Genomic DNA, 14,160 nt, shown 5'->3' with positions numbered 1-14,160 from the left:
TCCAACCAAATGCTCATTTGGTGTGGGTTTTGGGCAGTTCCTTAAACACGTGATCAATAATAGAGGGATTGAAGTTAGCCCAGCCCAAGCAAAAGCTTTAATAAAAAATGCAGAACCAAGAACAGTAAAGGAGGTGCAAGTACTAACCGGACGAATAGCGGCATTGAGTCGATTCATTTTTAAGCTGTCAGATCGCTACAAACCGTTCTTCGATACAATAAGAGGCCACGGAAGGCAAGCCTAGAGGGATGAGCAATGATAGGCACTGAGTAGTTTGAAAGAGTATATGCGGAAGCCTCTAGTCTTATCTACCCCAAAACAAGGTGAAAAGCTTTTCATGTACCTTGGCGTGTCCAGCATTGCAACAAGTGCTGTTCTGGTGCGGTGCGAAGAAGGTAAGCAGTTCCCAGTGTTCTATGTTAGCAAAACAATGGCTGAGCTGGAAAGAAGGTATTCAAAGGCCGAACGAGTGATCCTATCACTGTTGAATGCGAAAAGGAAACTCAGGCATTATTTTAAATCTTATCATATCGTCATTCTAACTACCTTTCCTATAAGGGTTGGTGGTGTTGCCGCACCACAAGCTTAAAGAGTGTGCATTAAGGCAAGGACCAAGTTTTACATTTATAGAAGCCGCTACTACCTTCACTAAGAATATAGTTAGGGTGAGTAGGGATCGTCCCAAGGGATTGGAGTCGTACTTGGTTGTGAAATCACTATTAGGGTTAGTAGGTCGAGTGATCAAACAAATAGTTGGTTAGTTGATTAAACTAGAGAGCAACTAAATTAAACTAAGTGATAACAAAAGAATGCAACTAAGAGCAAATAACAGAGAGAAGAGTCTTGGGGTTTAAAGATCACCACCAAGCAATGCATTTCTATACCATTGACAAGTGACTAATGAGGGCAAATGGTGTGTTTCAATATTGGTGTGTGTGTGTGTTTGGTTGATTCAACAAGCAAGGATGACTAGTTAAGCATGTATTGTCTAAACATCATGTGAAAGGCACAATATATCTAAGCAATGAAGCATATATTGTCTAAATAACATATGAAAGGCACAATAGATCAAAACAAGTCATTAATTGTAATACCCCTAATTTTAAAAAGGATATTCCTGGTACTTAATGGTATTTAATTTATTATTTAAGTGCATTTTATTTGATTATGTGTCATTATTTTTTTTATTAGGTGCTTAATTGTTTTCTTTTGTGGTGATTTAATTTATTTAAATGATATTTATTTTTAGTTATTTGATTGGAATTACTTGTTAGTGTTTTAATTATTTAATTGGCATTAATGGTTTAAGTGTAATTGGTTTAGTTATTTGATTGGAATTACTTGTTAGTGTTTTAATTATTTAATTGGCATTAATGGTTTAAGTGTAATTGGTCTAATTATTCTATGTGTGTCTTATTTTATGTGTGTCTTACTTGGTTTAATTGGGTTTACTAATTATTATTTTGTTCAATTAGATTATTTGTTAAGTATTTAATGGTGAATAGGGTAATTAGGTAAATACATCTAACTAGGGTTTTAATTACAGTATAAATTAGGGTTTTATATTATAGCCGTCGTAGGTTTCTACGTTAATTGGATGGGCCGGTTAGGATTGTGAGTTGGACTTAAATGAACCTAGGGTTTAGGAAAACTCTATAAGTATAAGGTAGACATCTGTGTAGGGTTTTTTTTAAACAAAGCACACTTTTGTGGAAGTGGAGAAGGAAAAACGCAGTTTTTCACATTCTGCCAAGGTTTGATCAAAGCTCCGATCCTGCTTCGTCCGTGGTCCGATCGAGCTAAATTTTCATGACTCAGTAATGCACAATCTGAACGGTGAAGATCAGAGTTTGACCTCGGGAACAGTGATTCGTACTCGTGAACAGTAACTGGGTCGCACAGGTTTTTTCCATTCTGCCCAGATTTCATCAAACATCCGATCCCGCTTTGTCCGTGGTCCGATCGAGCTGAATTTTGGAGGAGAGGTTCACGACTCAGTGATGCACAATCTGAATGGTGGAGATCAGAGTTTGACCTTGGGAACAGTGATTCGTACTCATGAACAGTAACGGGGTCGCACAAGTTTTTTTTCCATTCTGCCCAGATTTCATCAAACATTCGATCCCACTTCGTCCGTGGTCCGATCGAGCTGAAATTTGGAGGATAGGTTCATGACTCAGTGTCGCATAATCTGAATGGTGGAGATCAGATTTTGAGTTCGGGAATAGTGTTTCGTACCCGCGAACAGTAACCAGGTTTTGGAACTTGCCGGGATTTTTTAAGAAGACGACGTTGAAACTTTGAACAAAAGTTTCTGAGGCAAGATTCTATCCTTACTCTTTTTCTTAGGCTTCATACTCTTTGCACTCTTAAATGATTCCAGGATTAATGAAGATTAAACCAAACTAAAATGATATCTGTTTTGCTATGAAACTGGTAGTTACAGTAGTGTTGTATGCTTGTTCAACCTAGACTAAGCATGTTTGTGGATGCATTGTGGTTCTGTGGTTCACGTTTTTCCTTACCACTGCTAGTATAAATTATTGAAAGGATGGGTCTAGATAATAGCTATCTTAAGTTCTGTAATAGCAACTGTTGGAACTTAAATACTAGGAGGATTTGAGTTTAACACTAGATCGGTTTTGTGGAACACTATAATTTGAGCATGTCTACATACATACTGTGAATATTGTTTTGATGCTTACATTATCACAATTAGTATCAACTGTGGAGGTTAGGATTTTGTGATACATACCCTACATATCTGTATGTCATTTGTAAGGTGTTAAATGGAAGTTTTAATTAATTCTGTCTTTATATCATACTAAATGGAACAACTTAAATTGGGCATGTATATGTTGTTGTTGTGACCCTGTTTATCAATGCTTATTTTATCACTGCTAACATTGAATGTTGGATGTTGGAATTTAGTTGATATATACTTGATTTATTGGTATTATTGACTACTGGAGGATTGGGAAGTAGGCACCGGTATGGGATGGTGGCATACTAAGGATGGGTTTGGTTTTTAAAACAATACCATTACCCACCTACTTGGAATAAGGATGGGATTAACTAAAAGTTAAGTCCCGTGGATTTATATTGTCATGTCAACTACTTGTTGAGTGGCAATACCAGGGATTTTGGATGGATTTTATATATATACTGTTATGGTGCCTCGGTATGAGCTTGTGCCTCAGGACCGATGGCTAGGGAGCGTATATGCATCGGGATGTGTAGCTGGCTACGATGGTTGGAGGTGTACCCTGTTTAGGTATAGGTACATATGCCCACTTCGTGTGCATTTTAGCATGTTACCTCTATTCAGGTTGAGACCGGCTTGTAGTCCAGTGAGAGTCCTTTAGTGTGACTATATATATATATTTACGGACTATTAGCTAATGTTGAATTGTTTATGATATACATGCGTATCGGGCCTCTGTTTGGATTGTAATGGTATAGAACTTGCGCGTGGGCCTGACCCACTTCTATTTTTCAGGTACACGACAGTTCCAGGCTTAGACGTGTTCGTGCTGAGTAGAGGTCTCTATTCACTCTTCCGACGATGTAGGGCTCTCTCTATAGTTTTATTTCTGGACGTTTATTACAGTTGTTCTATCTTCCGTTTGGATGTTTAATAGGGGTCCACTAGAGATGGATTCCCAAATTGTAAACTGATGGAGTTTTGGAGTTTGGGTTTGATGGATTTTAATAATTATAATATTTTGCGGATTCTATTTTTAGTTCCTTCCAGCTTTAATTTCATTTCTTAATTTATTTTGTATTCCGTGTTCATTATAAAATATTAATTGTTTGATATTCCCTCGGATTTGGGCCTGGGCCTGATCAACCCGTGTCTCGGATCCGAGGGGTATCTCATTAATCCTTTCATTAAGCTCACAATCCAAATACAACACAAGGTTAGAGACATATGCTACTTGCATTCAAAAGCATGGATCATCAAACAACAAGCATGGATTGTCTTCCCATTTAACACTACACTACAACTACACTACTAGCATGAAAATAAACTAAGGGAGAGGCACAATCCATCAAGGAATAAGTATAAACCATCAAGAAAATCACAAGAGCATTCCATTAAGCACTATGTTTTGACAATCTCTAAATCTATAGCATCAATACACATAGACATGCATCAATAACATAAAATCTAGAGATAAGCACATGAACATCTATTCTAACATACATAGACATATGGATAGAATAAAATGATCAATTGAAAGCATTTAACCACATAAATTATTGAACAATCAAGATCTATATATATCAAAGTGTCAAAACTTTAATTACAACACTAATTCCTCAATAATACACAAGTTTAAGATATAGAAAGCATGTTTAGGGCTAACTCTAGCCCCAAGAGGATGTCTAGCCACTCATGGTGATGTTGCTTCAACCCTCAAGGGCTAAATCCATGGAAGAAATCTGCTCCTTGTTAATGAAGAACTTCAATGGTGTCTCTAACCTCCTCCTCCTCTAAGCTTGCTCTCCAAGAGATGATATGATATGATATTAGCTCTCTTTGTAAAAAGCAATCCCTATCCTTATATAGGTAGGTCAAATGACACCAAAAAATGAGCTGGGGTCGTGCACACAATATTCCCCAATGATTGGATAAAGGACAACTTTCAATGAGCTGGAAATTTAACTTTTTCGCACTGGAGGAAGTTCGATCGATCGAACCTTGGACTTGGATCGATCGAACATGGCTGAGATCTATCGAACTTAGGCTGGATCGATCTTCATTGGTGGCGCTTTTTGGATAAAGACAAATCTGAGATATTTTAAAGATATTTTTGGGAGAAGGACAAAAGTGGTTGGTAGGGTGGTACAACTAGATAAGATCAATCATTTGGATAAGAATAAAGTAGTTCGATCGATCGAAGATTGGTATTAGATCGATCGAACTTTTGAGATCTCTGAAAATGTCATCATGGCTCTGATCCATCTTGAAGTGCTGAGATCGATCATGTTGGATCGATTGAACTTTGATCTGAGATCGATCGAAGATGTTGATTTCCACCTTTTTCTTCCTTTTGCTTCCACTTGGCTCTTTTCTTTGATTCATCCCAGAATTGCTTCAATTAAGCTCTTATTTGGCTGAGTTAGCTTATTTTCGGGATAAGTGCCAGAAAATGGAAATGATACGAAATCAATCTAAAACGGTAAAGTAAAATAGATAACGGTACTAGAATGCCTAAGCTTAAGGGGTTTAAATACTCACTTTTCAGTACTCATCACACCCCCAAACTTAAATATTGCTAGTCTCTAGCAATGAACTAAAAAGTAAATGAATGAAATGAACAACTATACAAGTATGAATCTAGAAAATAATAAATGGATAACACTACTTTCGTAGGGAACACGATTGCACTTAGCACATGTAACAAGCCTTTTAAACCCCAAGGTTATCCCTAGTGGACGAGTGAAGTCTCGTAAGGGTTTCCAGAAATGGTACCCACAAACATTAAGCTCATTCTTTCAAAAGAGGTACCAATATTACAAACAAGCATTGGGAGAAAACTACCTCAAGTATGCAATTTTTCAAACATTTCTAAGCAATCTCCCAAAATCTCAACATCAAGCAAGCAAGTATGGTCCTCCACACATCAAGAAAATGATCATGCAAATCAAAACAACTCTAGAATCTTTTTTGAGTGGACCGGCATCAAATGTGTTGCTATCTAAGCCAACTAAAGAATTAATCATATCCTTACCCTCAAACTAGCACACAAATCTAGTACCGATCATCAAGACAAAAAGTGGACCTTTTATTAAAGCTTTATTCATCTAGGTGCGCTTATTCTTTTCACTCGATTTTTATTTTTATTTTTTATTTTTTATTTTTATAGGATCAAAGATGGAAGCATGGTGCAATGTGTTGATCTCTTAAGCTTTCTAGTGATTCATGAGGTTGAGCGTTAGGTCAATGACTCCCTAACCAGACGGCTTTAGGGCATTAGGTGTTTAAACACCCCTACGGACTTGCAAGCTCAAATTAACTAGGCTACAAATCAAGACAACCTTCATCTAATCATTTCCCACTTCTCACGATTTTGGAGAAGTCCTCACTTTTTATTGCTTTTGCTTTTGCTCATTTTTTTTTTTTTTTTTGAATAAACAAGTTCAGTTATTAACCTAGAGTTTGGGCCCTCCACCTTTCGGCGCGAGAAGTTCAGTGCTTGATGAGGCTAGAATCCCGGCTACTTATTGAAAAGGGTTGTTATCCACCTTTATCAAGAATAAAAGCTTTCAATGCATTACTAGCTCAATTGTGATATAACCAATTCAATAATCAACGAAGCATGTACCCCACAAATGAATGCTAGTGTGCGCCGGTGCTAGTGTAGAATCCTAGAATGAATCTCAAAACAATCACAAAATCAAGATGATGTGGACTACAAGTGTAAGTAAGATATCAATCTTTCGAAAAATTTACTCCTAAATGGCTTCCACAAGGCATACAAGGAGTATTGGACTCTCAAGTCAAGCAATTTTTAAATTTTAAGCAATGTAGTCCTCAAAAGATCAAAATCATCGCTAGATATGGAGCAATCATAGAAAAATCTCTCAAGTACACAAGTCATGCTCAAAATCTTGAAATTTAAAGCTAACATTTCAAAACACCATTCCCCCCAAACTTAAATGGCACAATGTCCTCAATGTGCAAGAGAACAAAGGAAAAAGTATACCAGTGCAACTAAGGCATATAATGATCGGGACTGAAGTATCCAAAGTGGGTGGCATGGCCCCCCCAAACTTGGGATGAACTGTGGGCCTGAAAAGATGGCACTTGGATAAACTCATCAGGTAACAAAATGGGATAATCAGTGTATAATGGACATGCAAGTGTAAATATGATAAATAGATAAAGAGATGAGAGAGGTATAAGGGTGGTTCTAAAAATCTGGTAGCACTCTCTCACTGAAGTCACTGTGATGTACCTGATGGAGTCAAACATACAGATATGAGAATATAATATATGACATCCGTAATAAAAGCATGCATAAATAGAAAATAAAATACTGAAACATCAAAAGATCTAAGCCGACAGACCGGCTGTAAAAATAATAGTACTATACAGTGACAAAAATAAAGCATCAATAGTAAAGAAGGATCATGAAAAGATAGAAGAAACTGGAATCTCAGGAAGATGAGGCAGGACGGGCAGGTCGAGCTCCGCGGATATCTCTGGATAGATCTCGAAACATAGTCGTGACATCCATACAGAAGGTAGCAAAATCAGCTCTGTGGGCCGTAAGATTAGCTCGTATAGCAACAACAGCATCCTCAAGAGTCTGTAGGCGTACTCCAAAGCCGGGGGTCTGATCTGGTGCCTCAGGTATAGAAGAGTCAGAAGAACGAAAATCCTGAGTCTGCTCCTGCTCGTGAATGGGCGACCCAGCTAGAGAGTACTGCTCTGTGTCATCTGCAGGTCGCTCCAAATTAATATCTATATGCTCGGCAGCTGGACTGACTGGTACATCGTCCGCTGCGGGATCTGCTACTGCTGCCTCTACTTTCTCAGCCTCTAGCTCCTCTGCAGCCACTACTGCGTGGTCCTGCAGTCTAGTAATGATAGCATTGTAGCTCTTGTCCTAGTCCTTCTTCAAGAAATGACAGGAACCTCTCTCAGGGTGCTCCTGAGGATGAATAGGGTAGCGCTGGTCGATCAGAATCTGGGTGATGAGGTGGCCAAAAGGGAGAGACTTAGCCCATCCGGGCTTCTCCTTGCTGATATACTTGTCAAATAGCTTCCTCATCACGCTCCAGATGAGCGCGAGAATAGATACGCAGTGGCCTGTGTAGAATGCGTAGAGGGCTGTCAGATAGTCTCCTCTCCGCTGGATCTTGTGCTCGGCCATATATATATTCCGAAAGAGAACGGAATCGAAGAACCATAGGTCATCTGGAAGGAATGTGCGGGTGGCGAAAGTCTCACCATCGGCATGGTGACCTGTAAGAAATACTACCATGTCGGCATAAGAAGGCCTGTATAGCCTCGAATATAACTCCTGTAGCTCCGGAGGGCATCTGTTTGGACAATGGCAAGAGCGGGCTAGCGAGTCCACAGTGATAGTGATCTGATGGCCATCTAAGGTAGTGACCAGCTCTGTTGTGGTACACGGGGATGGTTGGAGGTTTTGGAAGAACAACCGTACCAGCCGCGGGTAGACTGGCTCTGTAATTAGGGCAAGAATAGCTGCAAGGCCCCTCTGAATAATGTCATGGTAAGCTGATCGGGTCAGCACCGATCTGGAAAAAAAGTCTGTGTCGAACACCAACTCATGGTCTACTGCCATATGTGCATATCTAGGCGCGAACCTATCATGCTCCTGAGCTGGTTGAGTTGGCTGGCGTGGTGGAGATGGTACTGGTAAATGCTCAGCTTCAGCATGTGGTGGAGATGGTGATGGTGTAAATGCAGGCTAAGCTGCAGAGGTGGATGGAATATGAGCATCCTCAGCCTCATGAGCAGGTGACTGAGGTGGAGTATGCTGTACTGGCTCCTCCTATGCATGAGAAGGCTCTGCTGGCTCCTCTATCCGTGGTCTGATATATCTCTGAGGCCCGTGTTGCCTTTTGGCAACAGTCTTGCACTCAGTCATAGCCTGAAAAATAATTTAAAAACTTGCAAGGGGAGTTAGTACCAGAATTAAAAATTGAAAGCACAAAATAGAAACATACAAGTTAAATAAGATAGACAAAATATATAGATGACATGAATCTATGCAAGTGACAAGATATGAAACATGCTAAACAATGTAAATATGAAATGCATCCAATGTGAAATATCACAGGCATTGGGCATATATGAGATAGCATAAACATAAGGCATGATGAATGAAGTGTGTGTATGAGATCTGTGAAGTTCGATCGATCATAAAAAGGTTTGAGATCGATCTCAAAACTTCGATCGATCTGAGAAATGAGTTCGATCGATCTCTCAAGATCGATCTGAGATTGAAGTTCGATCGATCGAACTGTGCGAAGGTGAAAACTCAAAGGTCACAGATCTGTGACTTTGGAAGCATGGGGGCCACACGAACAAGGTCGTGGACCCATCAACACAACACATCAATCAATTCTAGCCACATTACAAAACCCATACTCCCATAATCAATTCGAAAATAAAAAATATAAAAACATATATACACATATATACAAACATGCGTCAAGCTCATCAATGGTGGATTTCATCATCATTCATCCTAGATCTAGCATGTAGCTAGGCAACATATATTATCAAATTAAAGCTTGAAATGACAAAGTGTGGTTCGGATCTCACCTCTAGTCGCGAGAGAAGAGGAGATGAAGATGGTGATGCAAATCCGAGAGGAGAGAGAGAAAATCAAAGGTTGGAACTCGCCGGAGGCTCGCCGGAAATGGAAAGGGTGATTGGGGTTCACGGCGACAATGAGAGAAGCAAGGGTTAGGGTAGGGAGTTATTGGATCGATCTTTGTAATTGATTTCACAACTCTCGGTTTTATTTTTAAAAACATTTCCGACAGAGTTCGATCAATCGAACCTCAACTGAGATCGATCGAACTTTGTCTTTTCTCTTTTTTTTTTGTTTCTTTTTTTTTTTTTTTTAAAAAAAAAAAAATTGAATAAACAATAATAATTAAAAACTAAATAAACTAAAATATTTTTGTATTTTTGAAAACTTTTTGAAAAATAAAATAAAATGAAATGAAATGAAAATAAAATAAAAATGAAAATATTTTTGGATTTTTGAAATTTGAAAAGTCAAAATAAAGTCAAAATAATGAAATGAAGAACTGAGATCGATCAGAACAAGAGTTCGATCGATCAAACAGAGAATAAGAATATGCAGGTTTATGGCTCAGAAAATTGGCTAAGTGTTGGAACTTGAGATCGATCGAACTTGAATATTCGATCGATCGAAGAACTTCAGATCGATCTTGAAATGTTTTCGATCGATGAGTCAGAGAGCTGAAATATGCAGGTTGATGCAGGCTAAAAATTTTCTAAGTGTTGGAGCACGAGATCGATCAAACTTTAAAGTTGGATCGATCTAATGTCTTCTGATCGATCTGAGAATTAGTTCGAACGATGGGATAGAGAGGTGATTTGGATGCAGGTCAAATTTTTTTCTAAGTGTTGGATGCAGGTGGAAGTTCGATCGATCGAATTCTCATTTGAGATCGATCAAACTTATGCAAAATGTTCAATCACAACATAAAAATCATGCAATCCTAATCAAAGTTCCTATCAATGCGTATGAACCAAAAACAAGTATCTAGACTTCGCAAGAAATGAAATTTAAGATAGAAATGAGGGAGGAATAGGGTTTTGACACCCTACGAAATGTCGTTGTTAGTCTTTAAAGTCTCTAGCAAGACATTGGGCTCTTTTAGCCCAGATCGAAGATCTTGTAATGCATCCCCTCCTTGTTGGGGTGATAGATGCTTTGAACTCTACCCAATAAATGGTTCTTTGAAGAACTTGTTGGATTAAGCTCAAACGAAACTTTTGTTCCCTTGTCAATGCAAGAACAATCTTTGGGCTTCCATGCCCTTTCAAAGTAAGAATTTGAAACAACACTTTTAGAGTGCAAGGTTGAAGATGATCCTTTTGAAGTTTTGGTTTTACACAAAAGCTCACTTCCTTGACATTGAAGATCATAACATTTGTCTACAACATTAACCTTTCCTTCATATTTGTCAAATGAATTGGGTGTGGGATTAAAGATATTCAACTTCAACTTCATGTGGCCAAATGAGATCTTCATTATCCCCGTCCTACAATTGATATTGGCATTAGCGATTGCCAAGAAAGGACGACCAAGGATAACAGGAATTTGGCTCTTAGGATTGGGGACCAGTTCCGTGTCAATGACAACGAAATTAACGGGAAAGAAGAATTTATCAATTTAATCAAAACATCCTCAATTATACCCTTAGGCTTTTTAATGGATCAATCGGCAAGTTGCAAAACTACCGACATCGGTTTCAATTCACCTAGGCCCAATTTGACATAAACCGAGTATGGAAGAAAGTTAACACTTACTCCTAAGTCAAGAAGTGCCCGATTAATGATATGATCACTAATAATGCATGAAGTAGTAGATGAACCGAGGTCCTTAAACTTTGGCAAAGTGTTATGTTGCAAAATTGAGCTTACTTGCTCGGTCAAAACCACTTTTCTTGGTGCTTGGCTCTTGTTCTTCCGCTTTTGGGTGCACAAGTCTTTCAAGAATTTGGCATAAGCCAGAATTTGCTTGATTGCATCCAAAAGTGGAAGATTAACTTTTACTTGCCTAAACATTTCCATAATTTAATTGGTTTTTGCCTTTTGCTTATCTTTTGAAATGGATCCTTTTAAGGCATCCGGAAATGGAACTTTTTCAAACATCTTTTCAGAATTTTCTTTTGAACTCTCTTCAATACAAGAAGTTTTCAAATCATTTTTCAGCAAAACTTTTTCAACCTCATTTTTCAAAACTTCTTTTTCAAACACATATTTCAAGACTTTCTCATTCACAAGATCATATATATGCAATGAAGGAGGAATGGGATGTGAAACGGGACGGGTGACAACTTGAGGTTGCACAGGTTCACTCTCTTCATTGGACATTTCAACTTGATTGTCCACAATCCTACCACTCCGCAAGGTAGTCACCGCATTAACATATTCAATGGTGTAGCCTTCCGATGAGGAATGGGTTTCCACAACACATTGTTGCTTAGGTGGGGCATTAATAGGCATCTTTCCCTTCTCTCTTGCATTAAGAGTGCTTGATATTTGCCCTACATGGGTTTCTAGCTTTACAATAGATTGAGAGTGAGAATGAAGCAATTGAGTGTTAGCCTCTAAAGTGCCCAAAGCATTTAAAACTTTTTCTTCAAAAGCGGGACTTCTAGTATTTCCTTGGGAATAAGATTGGTTGGGAAAATGAGAATTAGCAAATTGATTCCCTTGTGATTGATAAGGTCTATAACCTTGGGATCCTTGGTTTTGAAGTGGAGGTGGAATGTACTTCCCTTGAAAATCACATTGGGAAGGGTTTGAGCCCTCTCTTTGGTTTTTCCAAGAGAAATTCGGATGATTCCTCCAACTTGGATTATAGTGAGTACCAAAAGGATTGTTCCCTTGGTTCACAAAAGCTGCATTGGCTTGTTCATTAGGTTCATTTTGCACTTGTCCGTGAGGACAATGAGAAGTAGAATGAAGAACACTAGAACAAGTCATACATGTTTCATTTGATGCACGATGAGAATGGTTAGGGAAGGAAGATACTTGGTTCGCCGAGTTTTGGTTAATAAAAAATTGATCAAACCTTTGAGATAAAGACTTCATTTCGGTGGCTATTTCATTCGAATGGTCGACTTAATGTAAGCCAACATTCTTCCTACCTTGTGAATTTATACTATTCTTGGATGATAATGTTCTATGCAAAGAATTTTCACTCATGCTCTTATAAAGACGCCACACGTCATCCTCATGTCTATCAATGTATGAGCCACCCATGGAAGCATCAACCATGCCTTTGTAATTGTCCGATAAGCTCTCAAAGAAATATTGAACTAATTGCCATTTGGGAATGTCATGATGTGGACACTTCCTAAGCAATTCATTGAAGCGTTCCCATGCCTCATGAAACGTTTCTCCATCCCCATGTGAAAATTCTTGAATTGAGGTTCTCAGGGCATTGGTTTTAGAAACCGGATAGTACTTCTTCAAGAACTCTTATTGCATTTCTGCCCAAGAAGTGATTGAAAAAGGCCTAAGATTGTTAAACCAATACTTTGCCTTGTCTTTTAAGGTGAATGGAAAAAGTTTGAGTCTTAAGACCTCTTCCGGCATGTTCGTATATTTTACGGTGGAACATACTTTAAGAAACTCATCCAAATGCTTGTAAGGTTCTTCACTTGGAAGTCCATGATAGTTAGGAAGCATTTGAATGGTTTGTCGCTTAATTTCATAATGATGTGCTCTAAATGGATGCAATTGGATGCATGTGGGTGCATTATACTCATTAGGCACATAGTGATCTCTTAAAGCAAGTGGTGGATTAGCTACTTGAGGTGCAACATGAACACCTTGGTTTTGAATTCCTTGATTGATGATGAGAGGTTGTGGAGCATACATTGGCCTTGGCATTCCATATGGAACTTGGCTTTGTTGTTGTGGTGGTTGGTGAATGTATGGCCTAGGCATACCTAATGGTACTTGTATGTTCTCATTGTGCACATTTGGATGAAGGATACCTTATTGGTCTATGTGACCAAGGTCCTCTACATTCTCTTCATTATGGCCTTCCATTGATGTAACGGATCGGGTAGAACTAGAACTTCCTCTTCCCCTAGGATTTCTAACTACGGATTCAAGATACAAATCAAGAGGGACAAGAGTTGGTCTTAGTGATTTACGACCATGCATGCACAATGTGAAAACACATAAACACAATGAATGATCAAACACTTCAATTTCACAACAATTTTAATAAAACTTCCTCCACAAACACTTAACCCATACTCCTATGCTTTAACAACAATGATGCAAAGAACAATTAAGAAACAAGCCTCCACGCGGGCCGACGATTTAACTAAGGGATTGAGTAAGAAAAAGCTCACAAAGGTCCTTTAGCACTTCAACTCCAAATTTATAGCTTAGCTTAGCAAATTTTTTTTAAAAATTTTTAACATTTTTCCTTGCTTGCTTAGCTCCTTTGCTTGGATCTTAGCTCAATGTTCCTTGTCAAAGATGAACAAACACAATAAGTAATCTAAAGAAAAATAAAAACAAAGTAAAGACACGATCAAAAGAATACTAATTCCTAATTGATTCCGCAAATACGACGTTGCCTAATCCCCGGTAACGACGCCAAAAACTTGGTGGTGGTATCGCCGCACCACAAGCTTAAAGAGTGTGCATTAAAGCGAGGGCCAAGTTTTACATTTATAGAAGCCAATACTACCTTCACTAAGAATATAGTTAGGGTGAGTAGGGATCATCCCAAGGGATTGGAGTCGTATTGGTTGTGAAATCGCTATTAGGGTTAGTAGGTCGAGTGATCAAACAAATAGTTGGTTGGTTGATTAAACTAGAGAGCAACTAAATTAAACTAAGTGATAACAAAAGAATGCAACTAAGAGCAAATAAGAGAGAGA

At 38.5% G+C, this 14,160-nt stretch overlaps 1 protein-coding gene and 1 pseudogene across 1 annotated transcript in view; one reads left to right on the top strand and one right to left on the bottom strand.

Annotated features, from left to right (window-relative positions):
• Nucleotides 1–14,160, bottom strand: part of LOC132314890 (small ribosomal subunit protein eS10z-like) — a 67,132-nt gene that overhangs the window by 28,452 nt on the left and 24,520 nt on the right. The window lies entirely within an intron of this gene.
• Nucleotides 12,591–12,689, top strand: LOC132315241 (small nucleolar RNA R71; annotated as a pseudogene).

This window comes from Cornus florida, unplaced genomic scaffold (genome assembly GCF_030987335.1).
Source record: "Cornus florida cultivar Cherokee Brave unplaced genomic scaffold, ASM3098733v1 CherokeeBrave_3.0.0_Hap2_Chr06, whole genome shotgun sequence".
Classification (NCBI taxonomy): Eukaryota; Viridiplantae; Streptophyta; class Magnoliopsida; order Cornales; family Cornaceae; genus Cornus; species Cornus florida.
The sequence above is the reverse complement of the archived record's forward strand: the minus strand, read 5'-3'. Positions and strand labels throughout refer to the sequence as shown.